Raw genomic sequence first — 19415 nt, 5'->3', positions numbered from 1 at the left:
ATGCTTGTAATTATCTAGGGCTGACTGATTTAAAAAACTCTTGACTGCTACCCTCTATGGGTTTTTTGATCATGATCTTTCCATTCCAAACCGTAAATTGCCACCCTCAACTGCTTTCCACCCTGCTTTTGAAAACAGAAACTGCCATCTGCAGACAGAGCACCTTTGCTTTGACTTCAGTGACATGTTTTGTTCTGCTCTCTAAATGGCCATTCTTGAGGTTTGTCTATTGATTAATGACAAATGAAAGGCATCTTTCACAGAGCCGTGAAAAGAAAATGAGGCAGAGGAATGACAGATGAGTTTCCTGCCTTTCCAAAGGCACTACATGCCCCCTCACTGGCAGTAGCATGGCAGTAGGCCACCAGGAAGAAAAGTATGGCAGATGTGAATTCCTTGCCTTTCTACAGGCAGTATGTTGTCCCTAACTTGCATTTCCTGTGGCTGTCATAAAAAATGTATTGATCTACGCTGTTCTGGTTCTCCTAAACCACATTTTAATTGGGATTGTGTGCTACAGACGGCATTGTCACATTTGGTCACATTACACATCTTTACCCTAGCCAAATACTTACATTATTCATTACAGATGTAACCAAGGCCTGTGGAAAGGTCTCCGCTAGCCTTTGTTCCTCAAAAGATACCTCCTTGAAGAACTCCAAGCTGCTAACTGGCACTCCCCACTTTCTCCACTCCTGCCACCCCCTCCTCTCACGTCTTCGCGTCACCAGACTCCTGACGGCAGAACTGAATTACAGTGGCTGTGATGCCCAGAGAGCCGTGCACACGTGAAGCTCTGGACTGCCCAGAGGCCGATTCCCGCTGCTCGGACACGGCTGCCAGTCGCCTCTTTACTTCCCAAGCCCCGTCCTTGAAGGGAAGGGAACCTAAACCAACACTTGTCCATCCTGGATCGGCGAATGTACGTCCCGACTTTAAGCTGGTGTCCCCTCTCACCCTTCGAATGCCCAAAGCTGACTCAGCTGCCGGCCTCTAGCCAGTAAGCAGCTCCGGGGGGCGGTGAGGGCGAACCCACTGCGGCCAGGAGCCAGGTTGAGGCAGCCCCTGCTGGGCGTGACGCTGCCGCCAGCGATGGCGTCACTAAGGGGCATTGTGTGACTCCATGGCTGCGCCACGCTGAGGTCCGTGGGTGCCAACAGCCTCACGCAAGAGCCCCGGGAGCAGGGACGCCAGCAGGCGCATCCCCTCAATCGTCCCGGGGGCCGCTACGGCGCCCCCTGCCGAGCACCGTGTGATGCAGGTGCCGGTGCCGGCGCCACCGCCTCCCTCTTCGTTCCCTTTTCTCTCCCTTTTCCCTCCCCGGCGTCCGGCGGCGGGAGCCAGGGGGAGCCCGGGAGCAACGGCAGCCCGGCGGGCAGCGAGCCCGGCAGGCAGGCGGGGTCCCCCGCCCGCCCGCGCTGACGTCAGGAAACTTTCTCCGCGGCTGAGGCGGGAGCGGAGCGGTCGCCGGCTCGGCTCGACTCCGGGACGGTCTGGCGGTCAGCTCGCCCAGGTAAGCTGCACTCTTCTCTGGGAGGCGGCAGGTTGAGTGCACGGCAGGGTCCTGAACTGTTGCTGTGGGCTCCTTACCGTCCTTTCTGAGGACGAGGGCAGCCGGCGTCCCCGCCAGTTCCGAGGTGCGCTTGGCGAGCGAGAGCGGAGAGGGAGCGTTCAGCGCCTGTTGATCGCTGCGGCGGCAGAGCTGCCCCGGGCTAAGCTGGCCAGCCGCTGCCCTTGGTTACAAACTTCGGAGCCCTGCGCACAGTGAGCGGAGGCGGGCGGACCGGCACCAATACCACGGGGTGGGGCGAACGCCAGAGGCTGTGGGGGGAGGGGGGCGATGTGAGTAACGGGGCTCGTTCCCGGGGCCGACGGTGGGGCGCCTGTTGAAGCTGGGCACTTTGGCTGAGCTCACCTGCGGTGGGTTTCGGTGGGGTGGACCCGTCCGTATTGGTGCTTGTTATCCTTACGGCACGGTGCGAAACTTGGGATGGGCGCCGCTTGCAGCCCTTTTCTCCTCTAACTTCAAAAACAGCGAGGACTTGGAGGTTGTAGGCGTGCCACGGATGAGGGTTTTTGTGGCTTTCAAGTGTCTGAGAATAATGCTGTGCCTTTCATTCCGGTGGTTCTCCCCCCAAATAAGTACAGTAAAGCCATTATCTGATAGGAGGTTTTGTTTTCCTCCTGAGGGCTTGGCCGTGGCAGTGCAGAGGGGCTGGGAGCCGAGCCGAGCTCACAACGGAGCCTGATGAAGGCACAATTGTGTTCCTAGGGAGGATCTTCTACCCCTGGACTAAGCCAAACCGCCAAGTTAATTTTAACTCCGGGGAGCAGCCGGGCCTTGGGAGGGTGGAGTGCTGGATGAGTCTGTCGGATCATCATGTGAATAGAAGGCTCAAATCTGAGCCAGGTCTGCAGCCCCTGGCGTGGGGTTCTTGTGTCAGGGAGATTGAGGGGCACATTCTCAGTTGAAAAGGGTCTGAAAGTTGCGTGGCCGTTCTTTGCAGGAACGGGGAGGGGTGCGTGTTGCTCATTTAATTTCACCGTCCTTCTCTTTTACTGAACAGCAGCGAGAGTCAATCAGAGGCCGGTAAAGGTTAATTGTATTCTTCACGCAGAAGGATTTGCCCCCTTCCAAACAGTTTTCCGGGGTCTTTTTGCGAACTTCAGACTGTCATTACATTCCTAATGTGAATACCGTGCAACTCTCCCTCCGTAAATTTCCAGTTCCTACAATTGCATTGTGGTTGCAAGTTTTTAAAAGTCATCTTTAAGTCAAAAGCTTTTTAAAAAAAAAAAAAAAAAAAACCAAACTGGAAAGCAAGCAGTACCTGAAGGTGATTTTGAAGGTGCCTTGGATGTGTATAGACCTGCATAAAATGTTTTAGCAATTTGCTCACTATAAACAGAAATGAGCGTCTGCGTCTATGCTTGACGTTAAGAATTGAACTTTTTAGAAATACCACTTACCTTTTCTGTGATTTTTTTTATCCCCTGCATCTTAGACTTCGAACTTCAGTCATACCTTCAGTTGTTGCAGTGGTAGGCGGTACTTCATAGCTTAAAATCTCTGCCACTTCTGATGACAATGAAAATAAGACAAATAATTCACCCAAGGGGGAAAAAAGTCCTTTTTTCAAGGTCAAGCTTCCTTTATTTTTTTTTTTTTTTTCCAAATTCAGAATGAACAGAAAAAATGTCTAATTGCGTGATTGCTTTGTGTGTAGTCGTGTGTCAGGGACAGCCTCTGATGTTTGGAGATTACTCATGTGCACTCAGGAAAAGGAACAACAAAAGAGTAGAGAAAAAAGGGCAATAATTTCATGATTATTACATTTAGGCATTTGGTATTCATTTTTAAGTGTATGGATGCGTTAATGATTATAGGCTTCTTTAAAGGCATATATTTGTGTCGAGAGGTTGAATAGAGTGATTTATGGATTAAAAGCCTAGGAATTACCACACAGTGGTGAAGGGTGCAAGGGAACAGTTCAGTTTGTGCTTTTAACAGAGTTGCAGTGGCAGGGATATCAGTGAAAAGAGACTGGAAATAAGCAGAAGCAAGTATAAGTCAGGTTGCTGTAGCAGTAAAGTAGGGATGGTATCCTTGAAGGTGATCCAGCCAGCACTGGGCACATCTTGTGAGAGATAAATGCAGAAACTGAAGTTCTTTTGGTGCCAGGGGAAAGTGCTAGATTTTGACAGTGAGCTACGCTGTGATGTTCTGTGTAAAGCTTTTTTAACTGCACAGGAAAATGCAAAACTGGAATTAGAATAGCAGAAAGGGGGAAGTTGTAGTTAAGGAGAGCAGTGGTTGTCACAATAATGATTGGTACTGCCGCCTTAGTCCTTGGTAACAACTTTGTAAGCTTTTTGAGGTCGTCTTAGAGTTTAAAGATTCTCACAGTACTCAGCTGATGTGACATTTTAGAATTTCCTTTTCAAGCTCATTAAAATGATTTGTTGGTCTCTTGCCTGTAGACAGGGTTACCTCATTACAGGGTGACAAAGTGATGTGGGGTTAGAAGGAACCTCTGGAGATCTTCTAGTCCAACTCCACAGCTAGAGCAGGTTTGCCCAGATTAGGTTGCACAGAAATGCATCCAGGCGATTTTTGAAAGTCTCCAGAGAAGATGACTCCACAGCATGATCATCTTATGGCTGAGTAGCAGTGTGTCTGCATGGGCGTGTTCAGACGACGTTTGTAAATATTACTGAATGCTCCACAAATCACAAAAGACTTCTATGAAGACTTGAGAGGCCAAATACAATGAACCAGCCTTTGTGTTATGATTATAGAAGTAGTGTTTTTTTCTTGAGATAATCCCTCAAGAGCATATTGCTTGAATGAGTCATAAGAAAATAATTATAATTCCCCCATGAAATAATTAAAGAGCAACTTCAGCTTGAACTGGGGGACTAACATAGCTTGAAAGAGAGCTATCTTATCCTTGAATTGTTGACATATCTAATACGACTTTTAGCAGGATTCTAATTCTGTTGTTTTTTCCAAGAGGGAGAGTAGAGCACTGAGAACTGAAAAGTCCACCAGGTTCACTTCACCCTTAGAATGTTCAGTTGCTGTCAGTGGTGTAATGTGCAACTGAGATTGAGGCTGTTTTTCAAGTAAATCAGCTCACACTACGACAACAAAAAATAATCCTCAATTAATGACTTAACAGTTTTTACATAAGAATGTGATAATTAGGCATAAATAAACATTTTCCCCATCCCCTTTTTTTTGCCTCATTGTAATCGGATTTTTGAAGGTCTTAGCCCCTTTAGGGAAACAGGTTGTATCCCAGAAAAGAGCAAACAATACTGTCTCTGTTAGAAGACTTAGTGCCTCTGCTCTGCTACCTGGTAACATTCTCTTCTGTGTAACTTTTCACATAGTCCTTAATGTCCTTGTTCCCAACGGAAGACAGTTCTGTGTTAGTATCTCCTAAAAGACATCAGAAACTTGGCCTTTTTCATGCAGTTAGTCTCACTACCCCACAGTCAGTGCTTTGATGAAGATGCTCCATGCTTTAAAACTGGTTTGTGCATGTGCTGTTGTGGAGTAGGCAACTATTGCCATTTAATAAACAGCCTTAATAATCTATATTTACATTCATGGCCTGTCATGGGCAGGAGGAAGGAGGTGTTGCATTTGCTCAGCGACTTGTCATGATGTGGTGTCTGCCCTGTGACCTAGCAAGGATGGCAGAATGCAGCGCTAATTACAGTGAATTATTGCTCACTCCTTTAGTCTTAGCTGTGCAAGTGTAGAACCTTGCCTGTGCCACTTCATTTGCCCGGAGGCACTGAAAGAACTCTGGGAATGGTCAGTAGTAGCTCTTGAGCTTAAATTTTTTTTTTCTAGGCTGTAGCTCTACCTCCTCTAATAAGCAGAAGGTCATCTGAAATGCCTCCTCTTGCTGTGCAGTTTCAAAACATGTTTGTTACACTAAACTGAACATCAAGAGACGGGAGTGATGTTGCCACAGAGATTTTTATCCAGGGTTTTAATAGAGAATTTTATCCAGCTGGAAACTCATCATGGATTCCCAGGAAAGAATTTACACTTTCATTTCTCCTTCCTTGTGCCAGTTTAAGCAGATGTTCTAATTTGCCAAGCTAAGAGGATGCTCAGGATTAAAAGATTATAATTTCCTTGGGTTGAAATGATTTACGTTTTTGGGGTGTAATTACATAGTAGGCAAAGGAAGAGGGAATGAAGCATTTTGTGGCTTAATCAAACAAACATTTCTGTGGAAAGGACAAGATCTGAGCTTCCAAAAGCCATAGAAGTTTTAGTGTTTTCACTGGCGCAAGAAGCAGAACTCGGGCTTCATGATGCCTGTGGTTTTGCACAGGCTATTTGGTAATGTGGCAGAGTCCAGGAAGACTTAGCTTGTTACTGGGTTTCTTTAACTTCTGCAGAGTTCTTCCCTATTTTGAAGGGTAGACATTGGGACATTCAACTCCTTAGTTTAATTCCAGAGTCTGACCTGCTCAGTTTAGTATACTGTATACATATACATCGAGTATACTGTATACTCTACTCCTTGTTTTGTACTGCATATATATCTAACTTGCACGTTTAGGTTTTGTTTTGAGAGCTGGGTTTGCTCCCATTCCACTTGCAGTTCTAAAGATTCAGAAACATCTCGTATGGCCAGATGATTTTCAGGTTCTTTGGTACCTGATCACTGCTGTTGCCTTGCATGAGTTTGTGCAAGTGTCGCTGGGTAAACAATTCTCTTAATAATGCACTGGTTGGAGCAGAGACTGCAGCTGGCTTGATTTTGGTTGTTTTGATTTAATGGAACTAAGAAGTTGCTAAATATTGACGGTGTTGTCACAAGAAAGTAAATGTCCAGTGGAAATTTCTTTAGTCATTCTGCTTATTCCCGGGCTGTAGACCAGTGCAAGTAACCTATTAATTTCTTTTGAAGAATACGTGGCTTTTAAGGCAAATCTTTTGGCATTCAGAAGTATCTGATGGCCATTTCTGTATTGCCTTAGTGAAGCAGGGTGTGTGGGTACTCCAGTATTTGAGAATAACTGCCAAGCCTAATCTCTGAGGTGCTTCAATCTTGGCATAATCCCTCAAACAATGAGAAAAGTTTAAAAGGGCATGCAAATTTCTGCTCGGTATTTTTAGAGAAAATGACTTTTTTTTTGGGAGGTTACTGTGTTCTCTGAAACTATTCAAGATTTTTAATGTGATACTTTTTTCCCCCCTCATTCTTCTCTGCTCTCTCCATCCTCCTACTTTTAATGGGGGCAATCTTGGATAAAGGCACAATGCAGAAGTGCACGACGGAATCCTGACCACTACCTGCTGTGATATTTAACAGTCTATTCAGTTTTCATTTCTATCCTTTTAAATGCAGATGTTAGATCTTCAGTTCTTTCTATCCAGGATGGGCCATTAAGAACTTAAAACGAAGTGCTTAAACTTTCCGAATGAACTAGGACATGCGGAATCCATGTAACCCCTGTTTTTTCAGAGTTCTCACCAGCCTATGTAAAAGCAGACTTCGTTTCCCTAGACTGAAGGCTGGGTAGGACTGCTGCTACAGAGGGGAAAGGTGGCTGGAGGGGAGGTGGTTGCCCCATTCTCACTTCATTCTTGCAGTCTCCTTGCGGCAGGGGAGGCCTTGGGAGAGCTGGTTTCTTCGTGGCTGCAGTCTGTGCCATCTGGGCTTTGTCAGGGAGCAGTTTTACTAGTGCTGGCAATTTCTATATGCTGCAGTGTTTTCTAACACAGCTGCTTCAAACCGTTGTGAAACCGTTGTTTTTTCTATGAATAATGGTGCTCTTGGTATTAATAAATGCATTTTCTCTTTTTGTCAGCTCAAGAGCCTGTAATTTTTTTTGCTGTGTGTACATGTTTTAAAGATACCTCTTGAAACAGCAGCATTTTTTCCATAATCTGTTGTGAAATCTTCTGGAAGGTATAAGAGAAGTGAGATCATGAGCCTAGATGAAGGACTGCGTTCCCAATAAAGAAATTATATTTCCTGCAATCACATCTCAAGATGTTGTTTGGAACAGCAGTCATCTTTGTATGCCAATGACATTAGGAGGTATTTAAAAAAAGTTTGGTGTGTCTTCAGCACTGTTTTCTTACCGTTTGTCCTGACTGTCTTTCCAAGTGCCTTGCTGTGCAGATATGTGCTGTCCCCAGTGCTTTCTTCCTACATGCTGTGTTGGCAGCTGCATGCATTCAAAGATCATGAGTCAGGTTCCCTAGCAAAAATATCACGAAATAATGAGATAAAAAATAATACAGCCTTTGTCGTCTTTGAACATTCTGTATTGTTTTCCTTCTTTAAAGTTTTCTTGTTTTAGGTTTTTTTTTTTTTTTCCAACTGTGTAGAGCTTTCTCTTTTATATTGAAAACAGATTTTATTTTAGAACCTAGCACAGGTTGCACAGGAATACATCCAGACAGTTCTTGAAAGTCTCCAGAAGAGGAGACTCCACAACCTCTCTGGACAGCCTGTTTTGGTGTTCCAAGACCCTTATAGTAAAGAAGCTCTTCCTCCTGTTGAGGAGGAACTTCCTGTGCTGTAGTTTACATCTGTTACCCCTGTCCTGTCACAGGGCACAACTCAGAAGATTTTGTCCCTTTCCTCTTGACCCCCAGACCTCAGACATTTATAAACATTGGTTGGATCCCCTCTAAGTCTTCTATTCACCAAACCAAAAAGCCCCAGGTATCTCAGCCTCTCCTATGGCTAGTCTTCAAGAGAAACAGAGCTCATGGGGCTTGACATAAAATAAGGAATGATGGCACCCCTGTATCATATAATCATAGAATCCATCACAGTTGGAAGGGACCACGAGAATCATCTAGTTCCAAACCCCCTGCCATGTGCAGGGACACCTCTCACTAGATCAGACTGTCTAGAGCCTCATCCAGCCTGGCCTTAAACACCTCCAGGGATGAGGCTTCCATCACCTCTCTGGACAACCCAGGGTTTCACCACCCTCACCTGTACCTGACCTTCTGCTTTAAATGAGAAAAATATTAGTTGAAAGATTCTGTTTTCATCCACATGTAACAGAGGCTTCTGCTGATCGTTTTGCTTGTTCTTGTGCTGAAGTCAAAGCAGATTCAGTGCTAGAACTAGCTGGTAGCACATTTTTTTTCTTCTGCTTCCCAGTTGGCAAGGTGACAGAACCATTCCCTCCCCAAGCAGTGGGCAGCTAAGTGGTGGTCTGCTTTTGTTATGTAAGGCATGCGCACAAGTTGTACCTATTTTAGAGTAACTCTAGTTAAAATAGCATGAGCAAACTTGTTAAAGTGGTAAATAACAGTGAGGAGTGAAACGTATATGGTATAATATGATCCTAATTTTTTTTTTTTTGAGACAGAAGAGGTAGTAGCAGGGGAACGTGTAGCCAGCAGCAAGTAGTTGGAGAGACCAACCCCCACCATTGTGCCCCTTAATCTGTTTCACATGTGTAAGCTTTAAAGCAGAGCAGACTGTGGATTTGTAAACACAAAGGACTTTAACATCTGAGAGTATTACAGTCTTTTTCTTGATTCAAGCAGCCTAAAAATTGCATTACTAATTTTGTAAGTTATATGTTATATTTATAGTCAATTTATCATGTTGTGCAAATAGGCTTAGGACGAAAGAAACACTTTTCCATCAAATTTTGCAGCTGGGGCTGTTAGTAATTCTCTTATCTTTCTGTGCCATACAGTAATTGCACTTAATTGTTTGCTTCTGCTGTGTTTTGTGAAGTGCAGTATGTCAACACTGTTAAACTGCAGCATTAGTGTGTATGATGCTAATGTTCTTGAAAGAAGTGATTTCCAAATTTCAGCTAATTGGAGGAAAACTGTTCAGGTGTGGAACTACCAATGCAGTGTTTTTATACATCTTCCTTTAATCACAGTTTGTAGTTGTTTCCTCCTAGAAGCAGGTTGATTTTATTTCCAAGTGGGTTTTTGTGTAGTGTATCGTAAGCTAAAAGGTAATACATGACTGAGGTTGGGCTAAATCCATGGCTGGGAAACTGGGATGCAACTTAAGTAATATTTTCTTACATAGCCACTTAGAGCCATTGAGATTCTCATCAGATTGTTACTATCCTTATAATTTGGTGCAACTCTCCAAAATTATCTACTCTTCTTTTTATAGCACATTAGGTATTCTCTGAGACCCAAAGTCCTCGCTTAGAAGCATTCCAACTTTTAAAAATTACTCTACAACCTCCTCTCTCATCCCATGCTGTGATGGATGCCCTATTTCTGTATTAGCCCCCACAGGCTCAAAAATTCCTCTCTTCTCCCTCTCACTCTGTGGGTTTGAATGGGAGAAGAAAGGCCCAGTATAAGTGGTAAATGGACACTTTGTTTAGAATAAGGAAAAATAGAGCAAGGGTTCCTGCCTTGAGAGTTCCTGTCTTGAGAGTCCCCTGCTGCTGTGAAGGACAAGTTCCTGTCATGACTGGACCATCCCTGCTTTTGGACGGCTCCTACTTTTTGTATGGCTCTTGGTTTTATTGCGTCCCTGCTTTTGGATGTTTCTCCCCATTTTTGCACCCTCTGTGCAAACCAGCAGGCTTGGCAAGCCCTGGGGTCTTTTGAGAGAGAGACATTGTCATCTGGACCGCCCCCTCTCAGACCCTGTCAGTAGCCAACTTCTTGGCTGTCTCTGGGACTGGGGGACCCTAGCAATTTTAGCTCTCCCCTGCTGTTGCGAAGGCATCATTGTTGCATGACCATCCCACTCGGGAAGAAGTGCTCAAGACATTTCTGAGTTTGGCGACTCTCCCGCTTGCCTCGGGCGTCTGCAGCATGGATCTCTTATTGGATATTGCCTGCAATGTCAGAAGGCTGCTCCTGCCAAGGAATCCAGTAAGGGGTCATTGCTGAATGCCTATCTCACCTCTGTGAGTAAGACATGCTATTCCTTTAATCTTCTGCTCAGCCTGATTGATAGTGGGATAAAGCTGTGTTTATAGCTTAGCCTTTTCCATTTCCTGACTTCCTAACTATCTAAATTTATCTATAATTTCCTTTTTTTTTTTTGGAAGAAATTCCCAATTAAACTGAATCTGCTAATAAACTAAATTAATTTTTGTATATAGTTTGGGGGCGGGGTTCCTAGAGAATAAAATAATTATATTTTTCTGTAATTCCTGACTTGGCCATGTTAATTCCCTGCCTCCACAACAGTCCCCTGCAGGCTCAAAATCATAGTTCTTAAGAAACCAGGCAGTGTGGGAGAGAGCACTTGGGAACTTTGTAGTTCCCAGCTTCGGTTCTCTCAAAGACTGTTGATTGCTTCTGCACTGAAAGACAGCAGAAGCTACAATCTGGATTTTTAACTTAGCCATACAGATGTGCAGTCTCATCTGTTTGTCACAAGTAGTCTGATATAGCGACAGTTCTAGAGTAGGAGAACATGCAAACTATTTATTGTTCTCTCTTGCAAAATTAAAATGCTTCTGAGGATCTTGAATCATGAAATTGTTTTGGTCTGGAAAGACCTTTTAAGATCAGTGAGTTCAACCATTATCTAACTCTACCAAGGCTGGTGCTAAACTCTCAGCATCACATCTCTGGAACCTATTCCAGCACTTGACAACCCTTTTAGGGAAGAAATTGTTCCTTATGTCCAACCTAAGACTTCCCTGGCACAACTTGAGACCATTACCTCTCATCTTGTTTCGGCAGAATTATCTAGGGAGAAGACATTAGCACCCACCTAGCTCCAGCCTCCTTTCAAGGGGTGACCTCATTAATGTTTATGTAAAGAGTGAGTGCTGGGAGGATGGAATCAGGTCTTCTTGGTGGTACCCAATGACAGGACAGAGGGCAGTGGGTGGAAGTTGAGGCATAGGAAGTCCCATGGAAATGTGAAGAGGATTTTTTTCCCCGGGAGGGTGACAGAAGACTGGAACAGGCTGCACAGGGGGTTTGTGGAGTCTCCCTCTCTGGAGATATTCAAGACCTACCTGGATGCGTTCCTGTGTGATCACCAGGTGATTCTGCTCTGTCAGGGGGTATTGGACTGGATGAGCTTTCAAGGTCCCTTCCAGCCCCTGACATTCTGTGATTCTGTGAGTTGTAGAGATTGAGGAGATGTGTCCTCAGCCTCCTTTTCTCCAGGCTGATCAACCCCATTTCCCTCAACTGCACCTCTCAAGACCTGTTCTCCAGTGTAGCTGTTAAACTGCTGTGCTAGTTTTATGTTAGTCATTTTGTCCGGGGTGAAGAGTAAGCTCTTGAATGGAAATCGTTAGCTGCCATTTCAGCCTTGTAGTACATGCTTGCAGTGGTGGCATCTGTGACTCTCACTGCAGTTGTGTTGGCTGTGAGCAGCTGAGCTGCTTTACCTCTGTTGACTGAGATATAGCATGAGACAGCTGATGACTAGCAGACACGGCCAATATGTTGGCAGGGAGAATTCACAGAGCAAACACAGTCTGCACAGGTATCCTAGTAATCTGCCAGGGAGCTGAAGTGCAGTTGACAGCACTGTTAGTTGTTTCTGCTAGAAAAGTGTTGGCGTTTGCTTTGCTTTTGTACCAACTGGCAGAGCAAAAGTGATTTTAATGCACGAATGACGTTGCGCCCACAAAGCAGGAGGACATCTCTACTGCAGCAGGCAAGGACAGTGGGCTGTTTCATGTGTACTTGCAATCTTTTGCAAGTGCAGCAAGGAATGGCTGGTCATTATTCACAGCAGTCCTTGTGGAATGGTCAGGCAGTTTGGATTATCTCTTCTGTATTTGGGTTTTCTGAGAGGCAGTAATATGCCATGGAGCCCTGCTTCTGTTTTCAGAACCCTTCTGGATGCATTCCCGTGTGGACTACCCTAGGTGATTCTGCTTTTGGCAGGAAGACTGGACTCAGTGATCTCTGGGAGGTCCTTTTTGACCTCTAACATTCTGTGATTCACATAGCTATGCATTTAAAGTACAATCACAGAACGTCAGGGGCTGGAAAGGACCTCAAAAGATCAGCTGGTCCAGCCTCCCTGCCAGAGCAGGATCACCTAGAGCAGAACACACCCAGGCGATTCTTGAATATCTCCAGAGAGGGAGACTCCACAACCTCCCTGCGCAGCCTGTTCCAGTACTCTGTCACCCTCACAGGAAAACCTTCTTCCTCAGGTTGACATGGAACCCTCTTATGCCTAACTTCCACGCGTTGCCCCTTGTCCTTACCCTGAATTCTAACCCAGCCTCAAATTCAGAAAAGGTTGACATTCTTGAGAACAATTGCAAAAGCTTACTTAAAGGTGTTGTTTGTCCCAAGCTTGAATCTAATAGGGTAAAAGATCTCCTAGGAGAAAAGGCTGTTTTGTTGAACTAGAATGCATTTGCAGAATGTCTTTCTGTGAATTTCACTCCCACATTAGTCTGCTTTGTTTGCTTTTAAAGTTCTACGTTTCATAAGTAAGGCAGCCTTTCACTTTTATGTCTGTTAAAGAAAGAAATTTAGTCATCCAAACCAGATAAAAACAGATGCAGTATCATTTATATCCATGGTTTATTCAAAGCCTAGGTGAAGCAAATGACAGAGATGTAATACAGATGAGAAGTGATATTGTTTTAACAGTTATCCTAATGTTGACGTGGCTGATAGATGAAGCTCTTGATGAAGTGGAGCATGTGTGAGTTCATTTTGCTGGCCAGGATAATAATTTTAAAATGGCATAGAAAGCTTCTTCCTATGGAGGCTCTCTGACAAGAGAGACTTTCTGGACAAGACTCGGTGTTTCATATGCTTTCTGTGTCCAGATGTCTTTGCTGGTCACTGCTGTTCTCATACTTTCAAGAATTTCCTCATCTGTGATACTTGCTGCTTGAACAGTTTCCAAATCCTACTCCTAGAGGAAACTGGGATACCTCAAACAGAAGTTCAATATCAGAACAAACAGTCATTATCTAAGCTCTTGACAGTCAAATACAGAACCAGGCCATATTCTAATGAGTTAAGGGTTGTTGTACTTTATTATGTGGCATTTTTATTGCCATTATTGAAAGATATACTGATTTTTTTTAATAACTTTATGGCTTATGAAGAATTCCTAAAGAAGATGGGGTTTTCCCCTCCTTCTCATTTTGGAGTTTTATTTCCTCTGTGGCATTGTTAGGATTGATTAAGCTGGGGGCAGATGTGACTGAGTTGGAGGGCAGAAGGGCTCTGCAGCAGGACTTTGACCGCCTGGACAGATGGGCAGAGTCCAATGGGATGGCGTTCAATAGCTCCAAGTGCAGGGTGCTGCACTTTGGCCACAACAACCCCATGCAGAGCGAGAGGCTGGGGTCGGAGTGGCTGGAGAGCAGCCAGACAGAGAGGGATCTGGGGGTGCTGATTGATACCCGCCTGAACATGAGCCAGCAGTGTGCCCAGGTGGCCAAGAGAGCCAATGGCATCCTGGCCTGCATCAGGAATGGTGTGGTCAGCAGGAGCAGGGAGGTCATTCTGCCGTGTACTCTGCACTGGTTAGACCACACCTTGAGTACTGTGTTCAGTTCTGGGCCCCCCAGTATAGGAGGGACATTGAGATGCTTGAGCGTGTCCAGAGAAGGGCGACGAGGCTGGTGAGAGGCCTTGAGCACAGCCCTACGAGGAGAGGCTGAGGGAGCTGGGATTGTTTAGCCTGGAGAAGAGGAGGCTCAGGGGTGACCTTATTATTGTCTCCAACTACCTGAAGGGTGGTTGTGGCCAGGAGGAGGTTGCCTCTCTTCTCTCAGGTGGCCAGCGCCAGAACGAGAGGACACAGCCTCAGGCTGCACCAGGGGAAATTTAGGCTTGAGGTGAGGAGAAAGTTCTTCATGAGAGAGTCATTGACACTGGAATGGGCCTGTCCGGGGAGGTGGTGGAGTCGCTGTCCGTGGGGCAGTTCAAGGCAAAGGTTGGACGTGGCACTTGGTGCCATGGTCTAGCCTTGAGCTCTGTGGTAAAGGGTTGGACTTGATGATCTGTGAGGTCTCTTCCAACCTTGGTGATACTGTGATTAAGATCTGGGAACTTTTCTGAGTAGTCAGAAAAATGAACAAAATCTGAGCAAGCTAAAGGTGGGGAGTGGGAGAGATTCTGAGTTTGTGTGGCTTATATCCTTTCAGCTCTAAACTAGAGGCATAGTTTTCCTTCCCTGCATGCATTCTTTCACCTTCCTTTTTCCTTGTCCCTTGTTCTTTCACACTCCAAAAAACCAAAACAGCAACAACAACAAAATCGAGGACACTGTTGTTATACTTTGCTGAGATGACTTCCTGGGCTGTGCCTGGATGCGCTGTGTGGTGGTTTGGCTGTTACCTGCCCCCCCACACTTTAAAAGGTACCCCAGCTAACTCAGTCGGACTCTGGGAATATAAATGAAGCTATTTATTTACAGCTAGCACAATATACAAGGTAAAAACAATACAGAAACCCAACTCCCCTCCCAGAAACCTGAGTCCCCAGGAGGGGCTCTCAACCACCCCTGCACCATCCTGCCCCTCTCAACCTTACCCAGTCCTAAGAAGAAAAGAGGTTCAGCCAAGAGGTTAAGAAGCAAGGTTAGTGGCAGTAGATGTTAGGGAGATAGCAGCTCAGTCAAAGGCCAGCCTGAGAGTGAAGGCAAAAATGGCGAAAGTGTTATCTAGTGTTTACAATTCTTCTTCAGTGAGACTCTGAGGGAAGGAGACATCACCAAGTTTTTCCTTTCACAGCCAATTATCTACTTTTTCTTACCAAAACATTCTAGACTGCTTCAAACTAGCACATGCTGCTTTAAAAGAGCCTGGAGGAAAGCTTTCAGATGTAACAAATCTGTTGTGCAAAATATGCAAGCCAGTAAATACGCATAGAGTCATACACCCTAACGATTCCCAGGCAGACCCTGCTGTACTCAGAGAATTAACTATGCTGTGACCCCATGTACTTTCCAATTGGGATTTCCATGTTTTTTTGACCTTGCAACCGCATGGTGATTAAAGGTATGAATAAATGGGCCATAAAATAGATTTTTGGGGACACATCAACAAACCCATGCTTAATAAGATGAATGGAATGTATTTGAGATGTGTTCTGTTACTGCATACCCATGATTGCTTAACACTGAAATAATCTGTTGCAGTTTCTCCAAACAAATTCCATTTGCTAGGTCATCTGGAAGTTACTTCTGTGGAATCAAGTCTTAGTTGCTCAGCCAAGTTGTAGGGGTGTGAAAAATATTTCTTCAGTAGTCTGAATATACTTCACAGTAAAGTACATAATGAATGCTAAAGCTCTCCATTCTGAAGGAAGTTAAGTGGTTGGCTGGAAATAATTGCTATGACTATTTTGAATTCATTATAGTGATCTTTTGCCAGATGCTCTTGAAGAAATTCGTGTACATTATTTACTGTGGTGTTTCTTGTGCTTGCTGTGAGGCATCTGTTCTGCTGGGTGATGTGATCCTTTTTGTTTATGGCTAAATACCTCCTCCCAGCCCCCAGCAGCATTTGATTGTGTATTAGTTTAGCTGCGTTTTAGAAGATCTGATGCAACTGTAAGTGCCAGGCAGTGTTTGTGTAAAGTGAAGTGTATTTCCTTTTAGCTAGCAAACTTCCCTTTGAATCTTGACCTACCGTGACAGATTTTTGGAAACTGCATTTCGCTCTGTACTTAGGAACACTTTTACAGAGTGAGGGCTTTTAAAGAGATGCTTCAACTCAAAGCGGGTTTGTGACATGTCTGGAGGAAAGAGACTTCTTTGCTCTCAGCCTCATACGCTGTGGAGGGGTAAAACAGGAGAGAGGAGAGAGAGAGGGAACTCTGTGCTCTGTCCTGTCAGCTCTCTGGAAATATGTCACTCATTAGAGTCTGCACTGCAGGTATATGTGTCAAAATCTTGTGAGCATGACACCTGAGAGGTGTAAAACTCTGCTGTGAACGACCACAGTTCTGTGCTTTTCTCACTCTGATCTGTTTATGGGTGTATGAATTTGTGTCTGTGCTTTGATTTCTGAGGGTATACTCGGTTTGGACATTCACACTGCAATTATCTTAAGTTTGAGACAGCAATAATGCTGCTGAAATGATGGTTGAAGTCTTTGTCATCCTTTTCCTGCCTGATGCATGTTTGTTTGGACATTGACTCAGGTGTTGTAACATCTGGCATTTGGAACTGGGTCAAGAATGACCAGAACTGGGTAGTGAGAGGAACAGGTTCTTTTGTATGTGTTCAGTCTGGTTGTGGAGGAGCAGTGTAAGACAGAATTAAGCAGGTTGGAAAAGACCACTAAGATCACTGAGTCCAACCTATCACCTAACCCTTCTAATAAACTAAAACAACATGTCAATAAGTGCCTCATCCAGCCCTCCTCTTAAACATCTCCAGGGGTGATGGCTCCACCACCTCCCTGGCCCATTCCAGTGGCAATCACTCTTGCTTTGAACAACTTCTTCCTACCATCCAGCCTAAACTTGCCCCTGCACAGCTTGAGTTCTGTCACTGGGTGCCTGGGAGAGTAAAACAACCCACCTGGCTACAACCTCCTTTTCAGGTAATAGAGAGCATTAAGTCTCCTCTGAGTCTCTTCCTTCTTCAGGCTGATAACCCCAGTTTCCTTAGCCTCTCCTCATAGGTCTTGTTGAGTGGAGTTGCTTGTTGAAGTAGACAGAGACTAAATTTGTAAGCCTTGGTCCAGTCCACACAGGTTGTTCACTGCATCAATCCTCATAAAAAAGTACAGTCTCTATCTGGCCTCTGCTGATGTAGTTCTGCAGTCCTGAGATGCAACCACTTTAACCAAGTGAGGACTAGGACAATGCCATATTGTGGAAAATCATTAAAGTTGCTACTATATCCAGTTTATTTAGCTTTGTCATAAATTCAAGTTCCCAGGCTTGTCTGTTAGAGAGGTTTGGGTTGCTTTCTTGCTGAGCTCTATCAGAAAAAAAAAAAACAGAGCCTGTTTTTCTTGTCTTTTACCTGTCTTGGGAAATGGAGATGCATCGACTTCTCAATGCAACAGAGCACTTCTTTTGTCCATGAAATAATAATAGGAAAGAAATGGAAATTGAAAACCATTTTAACTTTTTTCTTTGTTTCTGTTTCTTGTTCTTTTAAGTACAGACTTCAGCACTTGGCCCTGAAGTGAGGATGATGATTTTCTTTCTGTATTGTTATTACTAAAGGGCTTTGATCGCTTACAGAAATCAAATATTGTGTGTTCAGTGCTCTAACCCAGAATGTCTTAGTCTAATCTACATGGGGTTGTATCATGGTAACCATCAGGCTGTCCATCCCTTGTGTAGATTGACTTTTAGGGCAAGAAAGGTTTATTTCTGTGACACTCCAATTATAGCTCTGGTGTTAATTTTATTCTCTGTGTGCTTATGCCTGTCCTCATGGGAATTACTCAAATAGCTGAAGTTAATTCCAATTTTCATGTGTTTGTAAAAGTTTAAGAAAGGTTTTCATTTAAGGACTATCATTTTTATGATATTGCATTGGAATTAGATTAATACTAATCTCTGTAGGACAGGAGCTAATATTATCATCATTGTTTAATAAATCAGTTAACGGTGAATATCATAGATTGATAGAATTATTTGGGTTGGAAGAGACCTTAAAGATTATCCAATTCCAACACCCCTGCCATGGGCAGGGACACATCCCACTAGAACAGGTAGCTCAAAGCCTCATCTAACCTGGCCTTGAATACCTGCTGGGAGGAGACATTCATAACCTCCCTGGGCAACCTGTTTCAGTGTCTCACCACACTCACTGTAAAGAATTTCTTCCTAATATCCAACATGTAGACTAGATTCATAGGCTGTTGACTAAGTTCATATGCTGATAGCTTTTCAGGCCAGACCAAACAACCTGGTAGTTCTTTCTTGTCTGGGAGCCACCACAACAGCCACCAGACTTGCTCCCAGACTCACCTCCAGTTTAAATAATGTTAGAGCTAAAGATACAATTTTGACTTTGAATTTTCACTATGATAATTTTCATAGAATCAGCCAGATTGGAAGAGACCTCCAAGATCATTCTGTCCAACCTGTTACCCAGCCCCATCCAATCAGCTAGACCATGGCACTAAGTGCCTCATCCAGTCTTTTCTTGAACACTTCCAGGGATGGTGACTCTACCACTTCCCTGAGCAGCCCATTCCAATGCCAATCACTCTCTCTGGCAAGAACTTTCTCCTAACATCCAGCCTAGACATCTTCCAGCACAACTTCAGACACAGAGTGCACTGTCAGCAAGTTTGCTGACAACAGCAAGCTGGGTGGAGTGGCTGCTGCAGCAGAGGACCATCCAGCCTTATCCTCCCCTGGCACAGCTTGAGAAGTGTCCCCTTGTTCTGTTGCTGGTTGCCTGGCAGAAGAGACCAACCTCCACCTGGCTACAACCTCCCTTCAGATAATTGTAGACAGCAGTGAGGTCACCCCGAGCTTCCTCTTCTCCAGGCTAAACATATTGTAGGTATAGAACACAACATGCTTGTACTTAATTGCCTTTTGTAGGACCTCGACAGGCTGGACAGGTGGGCTCAGGCAACCTCATGACATTCAACATGGCCAAGTGTAAGGTCTGCACCTGGGTCAGCACAATCCCCAAGCACAAATCCAGGCTGGGTGGAAATGGCTGAGAGCAGCCCTGAGGGAAAAGGCCCCTGGGGATCTGTGTTTGATGAAAAGCTTAAACATGAGTGGCAGTGTGAGGCAGCCCAGACAGCAACTGTGTGCTGGGCTGCAGCAAGAGCAGAGCAGTGGCCAGCAGGGCAAGGGAGGGGATTCTCCCCCTTTACTCCTGCTCTCCTGAGTCCCCACCTGGAGTAGTGTGCTGCAGTTCTGGAGCACAACAGAAGAAGGACCTGTAAGTGTTTGAGCCAGTCCAGGGGAGGCCCATGAAGAAGCTCAGAGGGCTGGAGCACCCTGCTATGAGGACAGGCCTATGAGAGTTGGGGCT

General features: G+C 44.8%; 1 protein-coding gene across 5 annotated transcripts in view; it reads left to right on the top strand.

Annotated features, from left to right (window-relative positions):
- Positions 1-1184: 1184 nt before the first annotated feature.
- The window catches only part of GULP1 (GULP PTB domain containing engulfment adaptor 1), a 252540-nt gene continuing 234309 nt past the window's right edge, over positions 1185-19415 (top strand). For 3 of the 5 annotated variants that reach the window (XM_064158055.1, XM_064158039.1, XM_064158049.1), the window contains exon 1: positions 1187-1513. The gene's annotated coding sequence lies outside the window, so the exon portion shown is untranslated. Of the gene's footprint in view, positions 1514-19415 lie in introns of all 5 variants that reach the window. The other 2 variants (XM_064158063.1, XM_064158074.1) reach the window with 2 other exon arrangements.

The sequence above is a fragment of the Pogoniulus pusillus genome, chromosome 2 (genome assembly GCF_015220805.1).
Source record: "Pogoniulus pusillus isolate bPogPus1 chromosome 2, bPogPus1.pri, whole genome shotgun sequence".
Lineage (NCBI taxonomy): Eukaryota > Metazoa > Chordata > Aves > Piciformes > Lybiidae > Pogoniulus > Pogoniulus pusillus.
Note: the sequence above shows the minus strand (reverse complement) of the source record. Positions and strands in the feature narration are given on the sequence as shown.